Source organism: Pan troglodytes, chromosome 10, assembly GCF_028858775.2.
Source record: "Pan troglodytes isolate AG18354 chromosome 10, NHGRI_mPanTro3-v2.0_pri, whole genome shotgun sequence".
Taxonomy (NCBI): domain Eukaryota; kingdom Metazoa; phylum Chordata; class Mammalia; order Primates; family Hominidae; genus Pan; species Pan troglodytes.
In genome coordinates, this window is record NC_072408.2 from 15,940,043 (window position 1) to 15,962,448 (window position 22,406).

At 43.6% G+C, this 22,406-nt stretch overlaps 1 long non-coding RNA gene across 1 annotated transcript; it reads left to right on the forward strand.

The window, feature by feature from the left end:
• Nucleotides 1-4,831: 4,831 nt before the first annotated feature.
• LOC129136507 (uncharacterized) lies at nucleotides 4,832-21,130 on the forward strand. The gene is made up of 2 exons (XR_008538232.1): nucleotides 4,832-5,308; nucleotides 20,886-21,130. It is a non-coding gene; the product is annotated as an uncharacterized LOC129136507 (long non-coding RNA).
• Nucleotides 21,131-22,406: the final 1,276 nt, after the last annotated feature.

Consider the following 22,406-nt stretch of genomic DNA (forward strand, 5'->3'; position numbering starts at 1 on the left):
TGAGGCTAGCCTGTGCAACACAGCCATACTGCCCATGGTAATTCATAGATTCAATGTCATCCCCATCAAGCTACCAGTGACTTTCTTCACAGAACTGGAAAAAACTACTTTAAAGTTCATATGGAACCAAAAAAGAGCCCACATCACCAGGTCAATCCTAAGCTGAAAGAACAAAGCTGGAGGCATCACGCTACGTGATTTAAAACTATACTACAAGGATACAGTAACCAAAACAGCATGGTACTGGCACCAAAACAGAGATATAGACCAATGGAACAGAATAGAGTCCTCGGAAATAATACCACACATCTACAACTGTCTGATCTTTGACAAACCTGACAAAAACAAGAAATGGGGAAAGGATTCCCTATTTAATAAATGGTGCTGGGAAAACTGGCTAGCCATATGTAGAAAGCTGAAACTGGACCCTTTCCTTACACCTTGTACAAAAATTAATTCAAGATGGATTAAAGACTTAAATATTAGACCTAAAACCATAATAACCCTTGAAGAAAACCTAGGCAATACATGCAGGCCATAGGCATGGGCAAGGACTTCATGACTAAAACACCAAAAACAATGGCAACAAAAGCCAAAATTAACCAATGGGATCTAATTAAACTAAAGAGCTTCTGCACAGCAAAAGAAACTACCATCAGAGTGAACAGGCATCCTACAGAATCAGAGAAAATGTTTACAATAATAATGTCAGATATTAGCCCATCTGACAAAGGGTTAATATCCAGAATCTACGAAGAACTTAAACAAATTTACAAGAAAAAATCAAACAACCCCATCAAAAAGTGGGCAAAGGATATGAACAGACAATTCTCAAAGGAAGACATTTATGCAGCCAACAGACACATGAAAAAATGCTCATCATCACTGGTCATCAGAGAAATGCAAATCAAAACCACAATGAGATACCATCTCACACCAGTTAGAATGGCAATCATTAAAAAGTCAGGAAACAACAGGTGCTGGGGAGGATGTGGAGAAATAGGAACACTTTTACACTGTTGGTGGGACTGTAAACTAGTTCAACAATTGTGGAAGACAGTGTGACGATTCCTCAAGGATCTAGAACTAGAAATACCATTTGACCCAGCCATCCCATTACTGGGCATGTACCCAAAGGACTATAAATCATGCGGCTATAAAGACACATGCACACATATGTTTATTGCAGCACTATTCACAATAGCAAAGACTTGGAACCAACCCAAATGTCCATCAATGATAGAATGGATTAAGAAAATGTGGCACATATACACCATGGAATACTATGCAGCCATAAAAAAGGATGAGTTCATGTCCTTTGTAGGGACATGGATGAAGCTGGAAACCATCATTCTCAGCAAACTATCACAAGGACAGAAACCAAACACTGCATGTTCTCACTCATAGGTGGGAATTGAACAATGAGAACACTTGGATACAGGGCGGGGAACATCACACACTGGGGCCTGTTGGGGGGTGGTTGGCTGGAGGAGGGATAGCATTAGGAGAAATACCTAATGTAAATGACGAGTTGATGGGTGCAGCAAACCAACATGGCACATGTATACCTATGTAACAAATCCGCACATTGTGCACATGTACCCTAGAACTTAAAGTATAATAAAATAATAATAATAATAATAATGCCTTGCTTTCACAAACCAGTAGAAGTTATGGATTGACCTGAGTGACACTAGATCTAGTGAAGGATAGTTGCACCATCATAGGGATGTAGTAGGATTAAAGCATTGCCAAATCTAATTAACATCTAGGGAGTATAACGTATCAAAAAGAAAAGTCATTTGTACCAGTTCAATAAAAATCAATTGAATATTTGAACACATACTTGGGGACTGTAATCAAAATCCATTTTTGGTATAATTAGAATATGAGATCATAACGGAAGCATAAAGTCTGCCAATTCAATATTTCCAAAGCAATTTTTATTTAATTATATTCCCCACTTTATACCTAATTCTACAGGAAAGCCCATTCAAGTGAAAATACACACCAAGATCAGCCAGTCAAAAACAATATGTATTTACTGGGCACAGATCATAAATATTTCATAAATATTTATATATTCAGTGTATGTGGGCCAGGCACAGTGGCTCACGCCTGTAATCCCAGCACTTTGGGAGGCCGAGGCAGATGGATCGCCTGAGGTCAGGAGTTCGAGACCAGCCTGGCCAACATAGTAAAACCCTGTCTCTACTAAAAATACAAAAAATTAGCTGGGCATGGTTGGGCACCTGTAATCCCAACTACTAAGGAGGTGGAGGCAGGAGAATCGCTTGAACCTATGAGGCGGAGGTTGCTGTGAGCTGAGATCATGCCATTGCACTCCAGCCTGGCAACAAGAGCAAAACTGTCTCAAAAAAAAAAAAAAAAAATTCAGTGTTTGTGTAAGCAGAGTAATTCTAGATCACTTTATGTAAAGCATCTCTGCCAGAAAGCATGAAATATAATGCTCCTAGTCTGGGTTGAACAGAACTAACTCTTGATAACATCAACATATTATGTTATCCCCAGAGCAGATTTCCCAGTTAAGGGCATTTGCCATGAAGTCAAGCAATAAGTAAGACACACCAAGTCTATTATTTGCACAATAGTCTTTAATAACCCTAGGCCATGGAGCACTTTGGGTCCAGGAATGGCAAGACCAGCAAGAAGATCACTGACTGTGGACAACTCTAATTAAAGTTTGACTTTTTTTTTTTATCTTAATCACCGGAGCATTCCTTCTGCCGCTCTGGAAAGCACCCTCCACCACATTTGGTCGCAGTATCCTAGAATCTTTGTGCTCTCGCTGCAGTTCCCTTTGGGTTCCATATGTTCCTTATTCCCATCCATGCCTAGCTGGATTGCTGCCGAGACCAGCTTGGTCATGGAGACCCTAACCCAACGGTGCTAGAGGAATTAAAGACACACACACACAGAAATATAGAGTGTGGAGTGGGAAATCTGGGATCTCACAGCCTTCAGAGCCAAGAGCCTTAAACAGAGATTTACCCACATATTTATTGACAGCAAGCCAGTCATAAGATTTACTAAAAGTATTCCTCATGGAAAATGAAGGGATGGGCCGAAATAAAGGGATGAGCCTGGCTAGTTATCCACAGGGTGAACATATCCTTAAGGCACAGATCTCTCATGCTATTGTTTGTGGTTTAAGAACACCTTAAACGGTTTTCCACCCTGGGTGGGCCAGGTGTTCCTTGCCCTCATTCTGGTAAACTGATGATTTTCCAGCATGGGTGTCAAGGCCATCACAAGCATGTCACGACGCTGCAGAGATTTTGTTTATGGCCAGTTTTGGGGCCATTTTATGGCCAGATTTTGGGGCCTGTTCCCAACAGATTGCAGAGTTAAGTTTATGATTATGAAATAAAAACTAAATAATAAAACAAAAAGATAAATTCAGGAGAGAATATTTGTAGGATATAGCAAAACCTAAAAAACGGAGCACAGGACTTAGATCACACCTACAACAATAATACATCATTATGTCAGTATCAAGTGATGCTGTTTCCTGTGCTTTCATAGACATTTTCAAGTAGCCTGCAAAAGAACCCTACATTATATGAAATTAGTATTTTTGGTATTTTCAGAAGAGCACAAGTTATTTGTCTTGCTAAAAAAGTACAGAGCTGCATAGCAGAACATGTGTCCATGTATCCTGATTTCTAGAAAAGAAAAAGAACATTTTGCTGAAAAAGCCACGGTGGGCCGGGCTCAGTGGCTCATGCCTGTAATCCCAGCACTTTGGGAGGCCGAGGCGGGCGGATCACGAGGTCAGGAGATCAAGACCATCCTGGGTAACACGGTGAAACCCCATCTCTACTACAAAAAAAAAAAAAAAAAAAAAAAAAAAATCAGCTGGGTGTGGTGGCAGGCGCCTGTAGTCCCAGCTACTCGGGAGGCTGAGGCAGGAGAACAGCATGAACCCGGGAGGCGGAGCTGGCAGTGAGCTGAGATCGCGCCACTGCACTCCAGCCTGGGCGACACAGCGAGACTCTGTCTCATTAAAAAAAAAAAAAAAGATTTCTCTTTCTGAAACACTTTATACTTTACAGGAAGCACTTCCATCTGTTCTACTACTTCTCCTCCTCTCTCCCATCCCCCAAAATAATACCATCTAATTCAGAAAAATCAGAAAAATGGCTTAGTATAGACAAGGCAGTGTCTCATAGAGGAAATGATACGGCTAGGACTAAAGGAGAAGGACCCTGTCCTTCAAAGAAGAAAGAGAGATGTCTGTTTCTTTGAAAGATTTAAAGTTAGAAGAGTCAGAAGGATTTAAAGTTAGAAGAATAAGAAGAATAAAAGCATAAGAAACATCTGGATGAAAGAGGGTCCCTGAAACTTCTCAGTTGCTTGCTGATTTACATGCCATTAAACTTTTTCTGACAACTGTAACCCAGCTTATAGTCTTTGAAAATGAGTCATATTTATCATCAGTAGCACATATTAGGGACTCAGTCATATGTTATTCAGTAGTATTTCTTTAGTATTTTGTTACTGGACTTTTCATATGTGAATATCTTACGTTCTGAAACGTTTCCCTTGAAGTCAAAGAAAACACCTTCACATATGGTTCCTATAGTGTCTAACATGCTGAAGGTTTGCACAGTCAGGTTTCTTCTGATAAAAAAACAAGCAAACTATATACACATATACAAACTATATACATATATGTGTATATTATATGTATATAGTATTATATATATTATATATATGTATATATATACAAACTGTCAGGCCTCTGAGCCCAAGCTAAGCTATCATATCCCCTGTGACCTGCACATACACATCCAGGTGGCTTGTTCCTGCCTTAACTGATGACATTCCACCACAAAAGAAGTGAAAATGGCCTGTTCCTGCCTTAACTGATAACATTGTCTTATGAAATTCCTTCTCCTGGCTCACCCTGGCTCAAAAGCTCCCCTACTGAGCACCTTGTGACCCCCATTCTGCCCGCCAGAGAACAACTCCCCTTTGACAGTAATTTTCCTTTACCTACCCAAATCCTATAAAACGGCCCCACCCCATCTCCCTTCACTGACTCTCTTTTCGGACTCAGCCCACCTGCACCCAGGTGATTAAAAGCTTTGTTGCTCACACGAAGCCTGTTTGGTGGTCTCTTCACACGGACGTGCATGAAATTTGGTGCCGTGACTCAGATCCGGGGACTTCCCTTGGGAGATCAATCCCCTGTCCTGCTCTTTGCTCTGTGAAAAAGATCCACCTACGACCTCAGGTCCTCAGACCAAGCAGCCCAAGGAACATCTCACCAATTTTAAATCAGGTGAGCAGCCTCTTACTCTCTTCTCCAACCTCTGTCACTGTCCCTCAACAACTTTCTCCTTTCCACTCTTCAATCTCTCCCTTCTCTTAATTTCAATTCCTTTCATTTTCTGGTAAAGACAAAGGAGACACGTTTTATCCATGGACCCAAAACTCCGGTGCCAGTCACGGACTAGGGAAGGCAGCCTTCCCTTGGTTTTTAGTCATTGCAGGGACACCTCTCTGATTATTCACACATGTTTCAGAGGTGTCAGACCACGGAGGGACGCCTGCGTTGGTCCTTCACCCTTAGCGGCAAGTCCCGCTTTTCTGGGGAAGGGGCAAGTACCCCAACCATTTCTCTCCGTGTCTCTACCCCTTCTCCACCTTTCTGGGGGGCAAGAAACCCCCAACCCCTTCTCCTTCACTCTTAGTGGCAAGTCCTCCTGCTTTTGTAGAGGAGGGGCAAGTACCCCAACCTTGTATCTCTGTGCCCCAATCCCTTATTTCCGTGGCCCAACCTCTTATATCTCTGCACCCCAATCCCTTATTTCCGTGCCCCGACCTCTTATCTCTGTGCCCCAATCCCTTATTTCCATGCCCCGACCTCTTATCTCTGTGCCCCAACCCCTTATTTCCATGCCCCGACCTCTTATCTCTGTGCCCCATCCCTTATTTCCGTGCCCCAACCTCTTATCTCTGTGCCCCAACCCCTTATATCTGTGCCCCAACCCCTTTCCCGCTTTTCTGGAGGGTAAGAACCCCCGAACCCCTTCCCTCCATGTCTCTACTCTCCCTTTTCTCTAGGCTTGCTTCCTTCACTATGGGCAACTTTCCACCCTCCATTCCTCCTTCTTCTGCCTTGGCCTGTGTTCTCAAAGACTTAAAACCTCTTCAACTCACACCTGACCTAAAACCTAAATGCCTTATTTTCTTCTGCAATGCCGCTTGACCCCAATACAAACTCAATAGTAGTTCCAAACAGCCAGAAACGGCACTTTCAATTTTTCCATCCTGCAAGATCTAAATAATTCTTGTCATAAAATGGGCAAACGGTCTGAGGTGCCTGACGTCCAGGCATTCTTTTACACATCAGTCCCTCCCTAGTCTCTGTGCCCAGTGCAACTTGTCCCAAATCTTCCTTCTTTCCCTCCCGCCTGTCCCCTCAGTAGCAACCCCAAGCGTTGCTGAGTCTTTCTAATCTTCCTTTTCTACAGACCCATCTGACCTCTCCCCTCCTCCCCAGGCTGCTCCTCGCCAGGCCGAGCTAGGTCCTAATTCTTCCTCAGCCTCCGCTCCTCCACCCTATGATCTTTTTATCACCTCCCCTCCTCACACCTGGTCCGGCTTACAGTTTCGTTCCGAGACTAGCCCTCCCCCACCTGCCCAGCAATTTACTCTTAAAAAGGTGGCTGGAGCTAAAGGCATAGTCAAGGTTAATGCTCCTTTTTCTTTATCCCAAATCAGATAGCGTTTAGGCTCTTTTTCATCAAATATAAAAATCCAGCCCAGTTCATGGCTCGTTTGGCAGCAACCCTGAGACGCTTTACAGCCCTAGACCCTAAAAGGTCAAAAGGCCGTCTTATTCTCAACATACATTTTATTACCCAATCTGCTCCCGACATTAAATAAAACTCCAAAAATTAAATTCCAGCCCTCAAACCCCACAACAGGACTTAATTAACCTCGCCTTCAAAGTGTACAATAATAGAAAAAAGTTGCAATTCTTTGCCTCCACTGTGAGACAAACCCCAGCCACATCTCCAGCACACAAGAACTTCCAAACGCCTGAACCGCAGCGGCCAGGCATTCCCCCAGAAACTCCTCCCCCAGGAGCTTGCTACAAGTGCCAGAAATCTGACCACCAGGCCAAGGAATGCCCGCAGCCCAGGATTCCTCCTAAGCCGTGTCCCATCTGTGCAGGACCCCACTGGAAAGCGGACTGTTCAACTCACCTGGCAGCTGCTCCCAGAGCCCCTGGAACTCTGGCCCAAGGCTCTCTGACTGACTCCTTCTCGGCTTAGCAGCTGAAGACTGATGCTGCCTGATTGCCTCAAAAGCTCCGTAGACCATCACGGATGCCGAGCTTCGGGTAACTCTCACAGTGGAAGTTAAGTCTGTCCCCTTAGTCAATACGGAGGCTACCCACTCCACATTACCTTCTTTTCAAGGGCCTGTTTCCCTTGCCTCCATAACTGTTGTGGGTATTGACGGCCAGGCTTCTAAACCCCTGAAAACTCCCCCACTCTGGTGCCAACTAGGACAACACTCTTATGCACTCTTTTTTAGTTATCCCCACCTGCCCAGTTCCCTTATTAGGCCGAGATATTTTAACCAAATTATCTGCTTCCCTGACTATTCCTGGGCTACAGCCGCATCTCATTGCTGCCCTTCTCCCCAACCCAAAGCCTCCTTCACGTCTTCCTCTCATATCCCCCCACCTTAACCCACAAGTATGGGACATCTCTACTTCCCTGGCAACCGATCATATGGCCATTACCATCTCATTAAAACCTAATCACCCTTACCCCGCTCAACACCAATATCCCATCCCACAGCATGCTTTAAAAGGATTAAAGCCTGTTATCACTCACCTGCTACAGCATGGGCTTCTAAAACCTATAAACTCTCCTTACAATTCCCCCATTTTACCTGTCCGAAAACCGGACAAGTCTTACAGATTAGTTCAGGATCTGCGCCTTATCAGCCAAATTGTTTTGCCTATCCACCCTGTGCTGCCCAACCCGTACACTCTTTTGTCCTCAATACCTTCCTCCACAACTCACTATTCCGTGCTTGATCTTAAAGATGCTTTTTTCACTATTCCCCTGCACCCCCCCATCCCAGTGTCTCTTTGCTTTCACTTAGACTGACCCTGACACCCATTAGGCTCAGGAAATTACCTGGGCTGTACTGCCGCAAGGCTTCACAGACAGCCCCCATTACTTCAGTCAAGCCCAAATTTCTTCCTCATCTGTTACCTATCTCGGCATAATTCTCATAAAAACACACGTGCTCTCCCTGCTGATCATGTCCGATTAATCTCCCAAACCTCAATCCCTTACAAAACAACAATTCCTTTCCTTCCTAGGCATGGTTAGTGTGGTCAGAATTCTTACACAAGAGACAGGACCGCAACCTGTAGTCTTTCTGTCCAAACAACTTGACCTTACTGTTTTAGCCTAGCCCTCATGTCTGCATGCAGTGGCTGCCACTGCTTTAATACTTTTAGAGGCCCTAAAAATCACAAACTATGCTCAACTCACTCTCTACAGCTCTCATAATTTCCAAAATCTATTTTCTGACCCACACCTGACACATATACTTTCTGCTCCCGGGCTCCTTCAGCTGCGCTTACACTTTGTTAAGTCCCACAATTACCATTGTTCCTGCCCCGGACTTCAGTCCGGCCTCCCACATTATTCCTGATACCACACCTGACCCTCATGACTGCCTCTCTCTGATCCACCTGATGTTCACCCCATTTCCCCACATTTCCTTCTTCCCTGTTTCTCACCCTGATCACACTTAGTTTATTGATGGCAGTTCCACCAGGCCTAATCGCCACACACCAGCAAAGGCAGGCTATGCTATAGTACAAGCCACTAGCCCTCCTCTTAGAACCTCTCATTTCCTTTCCATCGTGGAAATCTATCCTCAAAGAAATAAATTTTCAGTGTTCCATCTGCTATTCTACTACTCCTCATGGATTATTCAGCCCCCTCCCTTCCCTATACATCAAGCTCAAGGATTTGCCCCCACCCAGGACTGGCAAATTAGCTTTACTCAACATGCCCCGAGTAAGATAACTGAAATGCCTCTTAGTCTAGGTAGACACTTTCACTGGATAAGCAGAGTCCTTTCCTACAGGGTCTGAGAAGGCCACCACAGTCATTTCTTCCCTTCTGTCAGACATAATTCTTCAGTTTAGCCTTGTCATTCCCTTCTGTCAGACATAATTCCTCAGTTTAGCCTTCCCACCTCTATACAGTCTGATAACAGACCAGCCTTTATTAGTCAAATCAGCCAAGCATTTTTTCAGGCTCTTAGTATCCAGTGACAGACTAATGGTCTATTAAAAACACACCTCACGAAGCTCAGCCACCAACTCAAAAAGGACTGGACAATACTTTTACCACTTTCGCTTCTCAGAATTCAGGCCTATCCTCAGAATGCTACAAGGTACAGCCCATTTGAGCTCCCATATAGACGCTCCTTTATATTAGGCCCCAGTCTCATTCCAGACACCAGACCAACTTAGACTGTGCCCCAAAAAACTTGTCATCCCTACTATCTTCCGTCTAGTCATACTCCTATTCACCGTTCTCAACTACTCATACATGCCCTGCTCTTGTTTACACTGCCAGTTTACACTGTTTCTCCAAGCCATCACAGCTGATATCTCCTGGTACTATCCCCAAACCGCCACGCTTAACTCTTAAAGTAAATAAATAATCTTTGCTGGCAAGGCTATGCTGAACCTCCTTAGGCACTCTCTAATGAGATGTCCTAGGTCTTCCCAATTCTTAGTCCTTTAATACCTGTTTTTCTCCTTCTTTTACTCCGTTTAGTTTTTCAATTCACACAAAACTGTATCCAGGCCATCACCAATAATTCTAAATGACAAATGTTTCTTCTAACAACCCCACAATATCACACCTCACCACAAAATCTTCCTTCAGCTTAATCGCTCCCACTTTAGGTTCCCACGCTGCCCCTAATCCCGCACGAAGCAGCCCTGAGAAACATCGCCCATTATCTCTCCATAGCCTCATCCAAAATTTTTGCCGTCCCAACACTTTACCACTATTTCGTTTTATTTTTCTTACTAATATAAGACAGGAATGTCAGGCCTCTGAGCCCAAGCTAAGCCACCGTATCCCCTGTGGCCTGCACGTACACATCCAGATGACCGGTTCCTGCTTTAACTGATGACATTCCACCACAAAAGAAGTGAAAATGGCCTGTTCCTGCCTTAACTGATGACATTGTCTTGTGAAATTCCTTCTCCTGGCTCATCCTGGCTCAAAGGCTCCCCTACTGAGCACCTTGTGACCCCCCCACTCTGCCCGCCAGAGAACAACTGCCCTTTGACTGTAATTTTCCTTTACCTACCCAAATCCTATAAAACGGCCCCACCCCTATCTCCCTTTGCTGACTCTCTTCGGACTCAGCCCGCCTGCACCCAGGTGATTAAAAGCTTTATTGCTCACACAAAGCCTATTTGGTGGTCTCTTCACACGGACGCACATGAAAGGAATAGTATTTTCCAAGTACACATCTAAACTCCTGAAATTCTTCTGTTCGACATGTTTGCCCTTTGAAATCATGTTTTTGGAGTATTTCAAGCTAAACTTAATATCAGTTCCCGCTTCTCATAGTTCAAGTCGCTTGATCCCTATCTTTTTTTTTTTTTTCTTGAGACGGAGCCTTGCTCTGTCACCCAGACTAGAGGGCAGTGGCACCATCTCGGCTCACTGCAATCTCTGCCTCCCGGGTTCAAGTGATTCTCCTGCCTCAGCCTCCTGAGTAGCTGGGATTACAGGCGCCTGCACCGTGCCCAGCTAATTTTTGTATTCTTTAGTAGAGACGGGGTTTCACCATCTTGGCCAGGCTGGTCTCAAACTCCTGACCTCGTGATCAGTGGCTCACACCTGTAATCCTAGCACTTTGGAAGGCCGAGGCAGACAGATCACCTGAGGTAGGGTGTTCGAGACCAGCCTGACCAACATGGAGAAACCCTGTCTCTACTAAAAATACAAAATTAGCCAGGCATGGTGGTGTGCGCCTGTAATCCCAGCTACTCAGGAAGCTGAGGCAGGAGAATCGCTTGAACCTGGGAGGCGGAGGTTGCAGTGAGCTGAGATCTTGCCATTGCACTCCAGCCTGGGTGACACGGCAAGACTCTGTCTCAAGAAAAAAATAATAATAAAGAAAAAAATAAAATAAAATATTTGTCTAGTAAATCTAACATCTTATTACCACAGGAAAAAGACAGTGATTGGTGATATTATGTAGCTTTATCTAAATATCTAGTTTTGAAAATTTTATTTCCCACTTATTCTTTTAAGGCAGTCAACAAAAATGTATTGAATGCTTACTATGTGCCAGATATTGCTGAATTTTAAGGAAACCTTTTGTTCCTTTCTCCCATCAACCCTTTCATAGATTTCTTTTTCTAGCTGGGTGCGGTGGCTCACGCCTGTAATCCCAGTACTTTGGGAGGCCCAGGAGGGCGGATCACAAGGTCAGGAGATCAAGACCATCCTGGCTAACACGGTGAAACTCCGTCTGTACTAAAAAATACAAAAAATTAGCCGGGTGTGGTGGCGGGCGCGGTGGAGGGCGCCTGCAGTCCCAGCTACTCAGGAGGCTGAGGCAGGAGAACGGCGTGAACCCAGGAGGCGGAGCTGGCAGTGAGCTGAGATCGCGCCACTGCACTCCAGCCTTGGCGACACAGCGAGACTCTGTCTCATTTAAAAAAAAAAAGATTTCTTTTTCTGAAACAGTTTATACCTTACAGGAAGCACTTCCATCTGTTCTACTACTTCTCCTCTCTCCCATCCCCCAAAATAATACCATCTAATTCAGAAAAATCAGAAAAATGGCTTAGTATAGACAAGGCAGTGTCTCATAGAGGAAATGATACAGCTAGGACTAAAGGAGAAGGACCCTGTCCTTCAAAGAAGAAAGAGAGATTTCTGTTTCCTTGAAAGATTTAAAGTTAGAAGAGTAAGAAGGATTTAAAGTTAGAAGAGTAAGAAGAATAAAAGCATAAGAAACATCTGGATGAAAGAGGGTCCCTGAAACTTCTCAGTTGCTTGCTGATTTACATGCCATTAAACTTTTTCTGACAACTGTAACCCAGCTTATAGTCTTTGAAAATGAGTCATATTTATCATCAGTAGCACATATTAGGGACTCAGTCATATGTTATTCAGTAGCATTTCTTTAGTATTTTGTTACTGGACTTTTCATATGTGAATATCTTACGTTCTGAAATGTTTCCCTTGAAGTCAAAGAAAACACCTTCACATATGGTTCCTATAGTGTCTAACATGCTGAAGGTTTGCACAGTCAGGTTTCTTCCGATAAAAAAACAAGCCAACTGTATACACATATACAAACTATATACATATATGTGTATAATATTATATGTATATAGTATTATATATGTAGTATATATTATGTATTATATAATACATTACATAATACATATATACTATATAATACATTACATAATACATATATTATATAATACACATATATAATACATTATATATGTGTATTATATAATACATATATGTATTATGTAATACATATATAATGTATTATATACATGATGTAATACATATATATGTATTATATAATAAACTATATATTATATAACACATTGTATAATACATTAAATATTGTATTATATAATACTTATATAATACATTATATATGTGTTATATATACATATATAATACACATGTATAATATGTGTTATATATGTTATATATATTATATGTGTATTATACATATATGTGTATTATATAATACATTATATAACACATATATATGTATTATATAATACATTATATAATACATATATGTGTATTATATAATACATTATATAATACATATATGTGTATTATATAATACATTATATAATACATATATGTGTGTTATATAAATTATATAATACATATATTATGTATTATATATATGTATATATGTATATATATACAAACTGTCAGGCCTCTGAGCCCAAGCTAAGCCATCATATCCCCTGTGGCCTGCACGTACACATCCAGATGGCCGGTTCCTGCCTTAACTGATGACATTGTCTTGTGAAATTCCTTCTCCTGGCTCACCCTGGCTCAAAAGCTCCCCTACTGAGCACCTTGTGACCCCCATTCTGCCCGCCAGAGAACAACTCCCCTTTGACAGTAATTTTCCTTTACCTACCCAAATCCTATAAAACGGCCCCACCCCATCTCCCTTCACTGACTCTCTTTTCGGACTCAGCCCACCTGCACCCAGGTGATTAAAACCTTTATTGCTCACACAAAGCCTGTTTGGTGGTCTCTTCACACGGACGCACATGAAACAAACTATATATGTGTATGTATATAGTTTGTATATATGTATATAGTTTGCTTGTTTATTTTTTTTTGAGATGGAGTTTTGCTCTTGTTGCCCAGGCTGGAGTGTAGTGGCAGGATCTCGGCTCACTGCAACCTCTGCCTCCCAGGTTCAAGCGATTCTCCTGCCTCAGCCTCCCTAGTAGCTGGGATTACAGGCATGTGCTACCACGCCCGGCTAATTTTGTATTTTTTTAGTAGAGATGCGGTTTCTCCATGTTGGTCAGGCTGGTCTCAAACTCCCGACCTCAGGTGATCCGCCCACCTCGGCCTCCCAAAGTGCTGGGATTACAGGTGTGAGCTACTGCACCTGGCTTGTTTATATATATTATTTTTAAAATCTCTCAGGGTGTGGGGCAGGCCCTGCCCCACACCCTGAGAGATTTATAATTGGCTCACATGATTGTGGAGGCTGGCAAGTCCAATATCTCCAGGGCAGGCTGGACCCTATTTCCAAATTAAGTCACACTCAGAGATCCTAGGAGTTAGGACTTCAACATATAAATTTTGAGGGGGATACAATTTATCCCACAACAGTGTTCAATAAATATTTGTTGAAAAGAAAAGGTTTTTCCCCCTAGGTATAATCTGAGCATGTGATCTCCATGTTTCTTTTTTCCCTCTTTGAACTTTCAGTTTTCTGTCATTTCTGACTTTAGGAAGCCAAATGTTGGTTTATGTGCTGTCTAAGCATGGGTGGGGTTGGGTGGCACCCTTATTTTCCCTGATGCATTCATATGCAAACTTTGGTACATTGCATATTCACTTGAATAAATTTGAAAAAGGAATAGAGTGAAGCCTATAATTAGTAAGAAGGAGGGAGGAGACAGTGGCAAGCAAGGAGTGGCCCCAACTTCTGCTTGTTCTTTCTTTTCTTTTCCTTAATGTTGTGTCTTGGTTTGATTAGCCCCATGCTCTCTGGAGGTAGAACCTCAAATCAACAGTCCTGGGTGGAACAGAAACAGGCTCTTCTCCTCTGGCCTCCCTTGCAGTGACGAGAGCAGAAAACTGACTTGCTGAGAATAGCATCCCTTAGCAGACAGGACTAAGCTGTCTCCTGGGAAGTTACCAAGTAAAGTGGGCTAATAGTTTTTGGAAAGCCCTTCGTGGAAAAGCAAAATAGTCAAAGAAGATGTTCACAGATGTAAGACCAAAGACTACCTGTGAAAAATAGAAATAATATGGAAATGCGAAAATAATACCCTTGAGCAGAATGGTGTGAAACAAAATATAAAATACACAGAAATGAGTGAGGAAGGCTGGGATAATATAAAGACAGAAGACTTCCAAATACACCAGAATGAAAACATTTTCTTTAGCTGTACTGATTGGCAGTTATCATCACTAATTTTTTGGCAGGAATAAATTGGAAATTTATGTCAGTACACTTGGATAATAATTAAAATATATATATTATAGGCCGGGCATGGTGTCTCACACCAGTAATCCCAGCACTTTGGGAGACCGAGGTGGATAGATTACCTGATGTCAGGAATTCGAGACCAGCCTGACCAACATGGTGAAACCCTGTCTCTACTAAAAATACAAAAAAAATTAGCCAGGGGTGGTGAGGGGGCGCCTGTAATCCCAGCTACTTGGGAGGCTGAGGCAGGATAATCGCTTGAACCCACGAGGCAGAGGTTGTGGTGAGCTGAGATCGTGCCATTGAACTCCAGCCCGAACAACAAGAGTGAAACTCTGTCTCAAAAAACAAACAAACAAAAACTATATATATATATATATATATAACAGTTATGCCTAATATGTAGCATAAGATGATAATATATAATTGATGTAATTCTTACTCCAGAAATACTTCTATTATTTACAATAAAGGTCCAAGTGTAAGAAGCCTTCGAAGTAACATATTATGGTGTCTATCTAAGCTAAAAGTCTCAAGTCAGGATTCTGATACCCAGAACAAATCCAAGCACGCTAACCTCTTTACAGAATAGCCTTCCACACGGCTCCGTTTCGCCCACATGCACCACATGAGATGTCAACAGTAGGGTTTTATGCAGCCTAACTTTGGGAGATTATTAAACCCTGGACATTTCCTCCCACCAAATTCCAGACAGGTTATCAGACTGATAGCTGCATTTAAAAAGATTTTAAAATGGATCAGAAGAGATAAAAATCACTGGTGGGCCGATTTGACTGATGGAAGTGGTAAAGGGAGGCAGCAGCTCTAGGTGGAGGGGCACTCACCATCTACGGAGGAGTGGGTGTTCACAGACCTGGGCGATTGCTCTTAGCAGGAAGAGTGATGGGAACCAAGGAAAACAAGACCGCAGTGGCTCATGCCGGTCATCCCAACACTTTGGGAGGCCATGGTGAAACCCTGTCTCTACTAAAAATACAAAAATTACCCCAGCGTGGTGGCACGCACCTGCAATCCCTGCTACTCAGGAGGCTGAGGCAGGAGAATCTCTTGAACCTGGGAGGTGGAGGTTGCAGTGAGCTGAGATCATGCCACTGTACTCCAGGGTGGGTGACAGAGCGAGATCCTGTCTCAAAAAAAAAAAAAAGTTTATGGAGTTTATGTAGAGTGGTAGAGTGACCCAAAACTCAATTGAATATACTGGTTTTCCCTGTGTCCAAATCAAACAGAGCCTCCAGAGACCATCACAATTTTACAACCTAACCGAGAGACGGTGCGTGCATGTATGTATGTGCCTAGTGTGTGTGAATTAGGGGAAACATGGAGAAATTGTTTATAATTCTTGAATCTATTCTTTGATGTGTTTCATTATTTTTGGAAAATTCTCATTTCTTGTCTCTTCAAACATGTCTTCTGCTTGTTCTTTCTCGTTTCTCCTTCTAAGATTCTGATAATATGTATGCTAAGCCATTTGATATTGTTTTATAGCACTTGAAGATAATTCAAGTGCTATAAAAATTCAAATTATTTGAAAAGAATTCAAATGATTTTCACTCTTTTTTCTTGTTGTGTTTGTTTGGGTAATTTCTATTGACCTAACTTCAAGGCAATCGATTATTTCCTCAGCTATATTCGTATTGTCAAGGTTATTAATGAGCCTGAAGAAGGAGCTGCTCATCTCTGATACAGCATTTTCTTTTCTTTTCTTTTCTTTTTTTTTTGAGACAGGATTTTGTTCTGTTGCCCAGGCTGGAGTGTAGTGGTGCGATCTCAGCTTGCTGCGACCTTGACCTCCTGGGCTCAAGTAATTCTCCCACCTCAGCCTCCCAAGTAGCTGGGACTACAGATATAAGTCACCACACCTAGCTAATGTTTTTATCTTACATAGACACAAAGTCTCCTCACTATGTTACCTAGGCTGGTCTCACACTCCTGGGCTCAAGTGATCTTCTTGCCTTGGCCTCCCAAAGTGCTGGGATTAATAGGCTTCAGCTACTGTTCCTGGCCTGATATTGCATATCTTATTTTTGAAACTTCTATAAAGTCTGTCATGTTTAGTATTTCAGGAAGTCGATCACTTCCACCTTTCTTTTGAAATCCACCCCTGACACCATCTCCTCATGTCTGTTGTCCTTTTTTTTTTTTTTCATGAGCTCCTTTGACATATGACTCCTGGGCATTTTAAAGTCTCTCTCTTTTATTATAACATGGAGGGCAGCTCTGAGCCTGGTTCCGTTGATTACTTTGTATCTTCACAGGATGTTGTTGTCATCTTCTTCTTCTTTTGATACAACTTGTAATTTTTCATTGATTGCCAAACATCTTGTGTAGAACAGGAGAGATTTAAATAAATAGTATTTGTGACTAGAAATGGACACACCTCTTCTCAGGCAGTTAGCTTGGTGGATTGAGTTAATCTAGTTAAAAGGTGAACTGTGCAGGTTTTGTAATTGCCAAGTTTACTTTCGGTACATCATAGGCTTCAAATTTCTTTTGTGATGCCTTATGCTTAGGGTGGCATCTGGAGTGCTGGCTATTTCTCAATGTTTGTGCCCCACCCTCAGCTTTCGTTCTCCTCTGTACACCACACAGCAGACCCCACAGAGGTCGTCTCTCTGCACGTTCATGCCCTCTGCCAGTGGCAGACTGCTTAGTTACTTGGTGCTCTTGCTCGGGTAATGGTGAGGGGACAGGGTGCTTCTCTGTTGCCCTCTTCATCTTCTATCTTAGGTAGGTTTATATGCCTGGGCCCTGGGGGATGAGTATTTCTGCCCTACTCCTTATGCCAGGCTGCCAAACCCTGCTTTGAATTTGTGGCGGGTCTTGGGTGGGAAAGATTTTTTTGTGCTCCTCCTTCAGTTTCAGGAGACCTCTAAAAGTATTAGCTTAGAACTCTGGGCTCACAATTGCTCCTTGTCCCTCCCTCGGACTAGGGTCCTCCCAGGTCTTCCCTTGGTAACACCTGTGCCCTGGGAGCAACAGTATTTGCCAGTCCTCCCCAGGGTCTTAAGGCTTTCGAGAAAGGAGCATGGGCAGCTGGGGCCTTTTCTGCAATGATAGCAAATACGGTCCTTGATGCCCATAGTACTGAGGGGGCTCTTTTTAGTCTCCCACTTGGCCCCCAGTATTTCCTGTGAACACCTGGTAGAGGTCATGGAAAGGAGCCTGTGGGTAAGTAAAGCCCTCCTTGCTTCTGTGACACCCAGAGGCTCCTTATAGTCACTCTAGTCTGCACCAGGCCTCTAGCAATTTATGAAAAACGTAGCTGCTTTCTTCTTGCATGCCTGTATGATGGCCCAAATACCTCCCATACTCTGGCACTGATGAGACACTCCACCCATCTGGTCTCTGCTCATGAGGATTGCATGTCCTTGAATTTCAGGCTACTTAGCTTACCTGCAACCTCAGCTCAGCTGTTTTGTTTTCTTTTGTTTTGTTTTGTGATGGAGTCTTGCTCTGTCACTCAGGCTGGAGTGCAATGGCGTGATCTCAGCTCACTGCAACCTCCACCTCCTGGGTTCAAGCAATTCTCCTGCCTCAGCCTCCCGAGTAGCTGGGATTACAGGCATGCACCACCATGCCTGGCTAATTTTTTTGTATTTTTAGTAAAGACAGGGTTTCACCATATTGGCCAGGCGGGTCTCGAACTCCTGACCTTGTGATCTGCTTGCCTCAGCCTCCCAAAGTGCTGGGATTACAGACGTGAGCCACCGCCCCCAGCCCAGCTCAGCATTTAGGTTCAACTTTTGGTTTAAGAAAAGTGATTTTGCAGTTTGTCTGGCTTTTTCATATTGTCAGAGAGGGGGCAATGCACTTTCCAGCTTATTTTTATTTTTTATTCTTAGAGACAGGGTCTTGCTCTGTTGCCCAGGCTGGAGTGCAGTGGCACAATCATGGCTCACTGCAGACTTGAAGTCCTGGGCTCTAGTGATCTTCCTGCCTCAGCCTCCCAAGTAGCTGGGCATGTGACACCACACCTAGCTAACTTTTAATTTTTTTTTTTTGGTAGAGATGGGGTCTTACTATACTGCCCAGGTTGATCTCGAACTCCTGGCCTCAAACAACCCTCCCACCTTGCCTTCCCAAAGCGTTGAGATCACAGGCTCGAGCCACCAAGCCACACTCTTTCTAGTCTTTCAAGTTCCAAGTTAAAGTGGAACTTGCCACATGTCGTTTTGTATCACTTTCCCCAACCCCTTTCTTTTCTTTTCTTTTTTTTTTTTTTTGAGACGGAATTTCGCTCTTGTTGCCCAGGCTGGAGTGCAATGGTATGCTCTCAGCTCACTGCAGCCTCCACCTCCCCAGTTCAAGTGATTTTCCTGCCTCAGCCTCCCAAGTAGCTGAGATTTTAGGCGCCCACCACCATGCCTGGCTAATTTTTGTATTTTTGGTAGAGACAGGGTTTCGCCATGTTGACTAGGCTGGTCTCGAGCTCCTACGGATCGGCCTCCCAAAGTGCTGGGATTACAGGTGTGAGCCGCTGCACCAGCCCCAACCCCTTTCAATTAGCATTGCAAATAATTCCCCTTATCATGAAAACATTATTTTTAATGGCAGCAGAGTATTGCTTTATATTAACATGACAGTTTATTCAACCGAACTCTTTATGGGGCATTGTAATAGACTTAATGTTTTATGTTTGCAGCTCTTTACACCAACACTTTTCCTACTGTAGTGATTTCTTTGAACAATTTCCCCTCCCCAACTCCCTGTGGTTCTAAAGGGGCGGCCAATCACAGTACCCCATCACCCTGGCCTCTAGGTGGGAGAATGACCCAGGCCCTGCCTATCATACCCTCCTGACTACAGTGACTGATTCAGAGGTGAGCCAGCGAGAGAGGGAGGAACACAGTCCTTCTTCAGGAATTTCTATAACACAGGTGAAAAATTTTGTCAGTTGGGGTCATGGAGCTGAACGAATATGGCTTGAGGGCTCCCAGCTGCCGTCCTCCCTAGGACTTGAAGAAAAGCTTGTGTGCAGTAGGAGAAAATGAACCAATCTTGTGAACAAGTACACAAGAGAGAAGGACTGGGAGGAGTCGGCCCTGGCTGCACCACGTCTCCACTCCTGGGCTGTCAAGTTTTTCAAGTTGCTCTGGTTCCATAAGCTCATTCTTCCTGTTGGATCCATTCCAGTTACCAAAAACACTTTTTTGTTTAAGCTGGTTTGATATAGGATGATCATTGGTCCCAGAGAGCATCCTGGCTAATTTATTTTATTATTTTATTTTATGAGACAAGTTCTCACTGTTGCCCAGGCTGGAGTGCAGTGGTGCTATCATGGCTCATTGCAGCCTTCAACCCCTGGGCTCAAGCAAATCCTACCATCTCAGCCTCCAGAGTAGCTGGGACTACAGGCATGCACCACCACACTCAGCTAATTTTAAAGAAATGTTTTATACAGACTGAAACTGCCTTTGCAAAATTATAACAGGAAATTATGGCAGTGCAAGAAGTCAGACCTAACCGACTCTATCTTGCTTCTAACCCTTAAGCTGTCCTTGTTTATTCCTGGGCATAGGCCGAAGTAACTTTGGGAAGGAATTCAGTTCATGGTTTGACTCTGAAACAAAATTGATAACAGCCCTTTCCCAAAAAGACCCCCTTCTTGCCCGGGGTCCAGTCTGCCTTTGTAGGACTAACAGATTAGCTACAAGATTAGAAATTACAGTTTAGAGGCCGGGCGCGGTGGCTCACGCCTGTAATCCCAGCACTTTGGGAGGCCAAGGCGGGCGGATCACGAGGTCAGGAGATCGAGACCATCCTGGCTAACACGGTGAAACCCTGTCTCTACTAAAAATACAAAAAATTAGCCGGGCGCGGTGGCGGGCGCCTGTAGTCCCAGCTACTCTGGAGGCTGAGGAAGGAGAATGGCGTGAACCCGGGAGGCGGAGCTTGCAGTGAGCCGAGATGGCGCCACTGCACTCCAGCCTGGGCGATAGAGCCAGACTCTCTCAAAAAAAAAAAAAGAAATTACAGTTTAGAGGTCATGCAGCTTCTGGCTCCAAGAGTCTGAACCTCCCCAAATTGCTCCTGGGGATAACATCACTGTTGTAAAACCTAAGATCAGTAATTGAGTTATTTTGCAGGCCCTGCACTCCATGGGATCAGCTGACACCACACAGACCAGTAATCTGGCCCAACCAGTTCTGCCATCTCACCCAGGAACAGAAGACATTAAGAAAATCTAACTTCGACCCTCTATGATTCCATCTCCAACCTGAGCAATCAGCACTCCCCACTTCCCAAGCCCCTACCTGCCAAATTATCTTTAAAAACTCTGATTCACGGAGGCTCAAGGATTTAAGTAATAATAAAACTCCAGTCTCCCGCACAGCCGGCTCTGCGTGAATTACTCTTTTGCCATTGCAGTTCCCCTGTCTTGATAAATCGGCTCTGTCTAGGCAGCAAGCAAGGTGAATCCATTGGGTGGTTACAAAACGGGGTCTCACTATGTTGCCCAGGCTGGTCTCAAACTCTTGGGCTCAAGCAATCCTCCAGCTTCTGACTCCCAAAAGCTGGGATTATAGGCATGAGCCACTGCACTTAGACTAATTTATATTTTAGGTGACTTCTAAGTATTACCATCATAAAGAACACTGTGGGCTGGGCACGGTGGCTCATACCTGTAATCCCAGCACTTTGGGAGGCTGAGGTGGTCCCTGGAGCTCAGGAGTTCGAGACTAGCCTGGGCAACATGGTGAAACCCTGTCTCTATTAAAAATACAAAACAATTAGCCAGGAGTGTTGGTGCCTACCTGTGGTCCCAGCTACTCAGGAGGTGGAGGTGGGAGGATCGCTTGAGCCCAGGAGGTCAAGGCTGCAGTGGGCTGAGATTGTGCCACTGCACTCCAGCCTGGGTGATCAAGTGAGATTCTACCTCAAAAAAATAAAAAAGAAAGAAAAGAAAAAAAAGAAAGAACAGTGTGAAAAAACTCAGTGTTACACTTGTGCATACACGCATGCTGTCCTTTTTTTCCTCATTAAGAAACATTTCCAGAGTAGGAGTTGCTGAGTGAAAGAATATGCAAATCTCAAAGGCTTTGGTGTGTATTACGAAATTGCCATGAGAAAGTTATCCACATTCTATTTTCTCTAGGACTGTGTGTGTCCCTATTTCCATACAGTCACAACAATACTGAGTAGTATTAATTTTTTTTTTTTTTTTTTGAGACAGAGTCTCGTTGTGTCACCCACGCTGGAGTGCAGTGGCATGATCTCGGCTCACTGCAACCTCCACCTCCCGGGTTCAAGCGATTCTCCTGCCTCAGCCTCCCAAGCAGCTGGGACTATAGGCACCCACCACTATGCCCAGCTGATTTTTTTTTCTTTGTATTTTTAGTAGAGACAGGGTTTCACTATGTTGGCCAGGCTGGTCTTGAACTCCTGACCTGGTGATCTGCCCACCTCAACCTCCCAAAGTGCCGGGATTACAGGCGTGAGCCACTGTGACCGGCCAAGTTTACTGCTTTTCTATTGATACTGTTCTCATACCCGTGTTCCCAACTACACCTTAATTGAATAATAAAAGAAAATAAGGACATTAAATGAGAACAGGAATTGGAATGAAACCAGAAAAAAAGGGAGGAGTTCAAAATATGTTCTGAGAG